The sequence below is a fragment of the Schistocerca serialis genome, chromosome 9 (genome assembly GCF_023864345.2).
Source record: "Schistocerca serialis cubense isolate TAMUIC-IGC-003099 chromosome 9, iqSchSeri2.2, whole genome shotgun sequence".
NCBI lineage: Eukaryota > Metazoa > Arthropoda > Insecta > Orthoptera > Acrididae > Schistocerca > Schistocerca serialis.
Window position 1 is genome coordinate 290,307,058 of NC_064646.1, and position 946 is coordinate 290,308,003.

The 946-nt window shown below is 49.7% G+C and overlaps 1 pseudogene; it reads left to right on the forward strand.

Moving 5' to 3' along the window:
* Positions 1–359: 359 nt before the first annotated feature.
* On the forward strand, positions 360–477 carry LOC126420028 (5S ribosomal RNA; annotated as a pseudogene).
* Positions 478–946: the final 469 nt, after the last annotated feature.

Consider the following 946-nt stretch of genomic DNA (forward strand, 5'->3'; position numbering starts at 1 on the left):
ATTCTTCCGCATTTAGCGTTTTCTTAAGGGCAGTCAGGGAGTCACGCACTAATGATGAAAAGCACGCTAATACCGTAACACCACCTCCACCGTACTCCGCGGTTGGAACTACACCTAATGGTAGATAGATCTAAAGTTCTCCAGGCATTCACCAAGCCGATTCCCTTCCATCGGTCTACCACCGCGTCGTTCATGGCTCCAAATCACTCTTTTCCAACCAACTACTGTTCGGTGGGGTCGCCCTTTACACCTACATGGAAGAGCCCTTTGGCATTCACTACAGAGATGTGTGGCTCATTAGGAGCTCCTCGACCATTGTACACCATTCTGTACGTTTGTTCATCCACATTTCCACTTCGGGCAACGGCCTTGCCGCAGTGGATACACCGGTTCCCGTGCGATCACCGAAGTTAAGCGCTGTCGAGCTTGGCCAGCACTTGGATGGGTCACCATCTAGGCTGCCAGGCGCTGTTGCCACTTTTAGGGGTGCACTCAGCCTCGTGATGTCAATTGAGGAGCTACTCGACTGAATAGTAGCGGCTCCGGTCAAAGAAAACCATCATAACGACAGGGAGAGCTGTGTGCTGACCACACGCCCCTTCTATCCGCATCCTCAACTGAGGATGACACGGCGGTCGGATGGTCCCGATGGGCCACTTGTGGCCTGAAGATGGAGTGGTGCTTTATTTCCATTTCAGTCACATTACCAACAGTCTTCTTGAGTACTTGTAGAAGAGGTGAAATGTTTCTGATGGATTTGCTACTCAGGTGATATCCAATTACAAGTGCACTTTCGAGGTCAGTTAGCTCTGTTGATCTACCTATTCCGATGTTACTGCTTCTCTACTGACCACACCGAACTCCCTGTCTCCTTTTATACTGGTAGTTACATCTACTGGTCAATTGCGCATTACACAGCAGTGTCTGGATACTTTTATCAGGCACT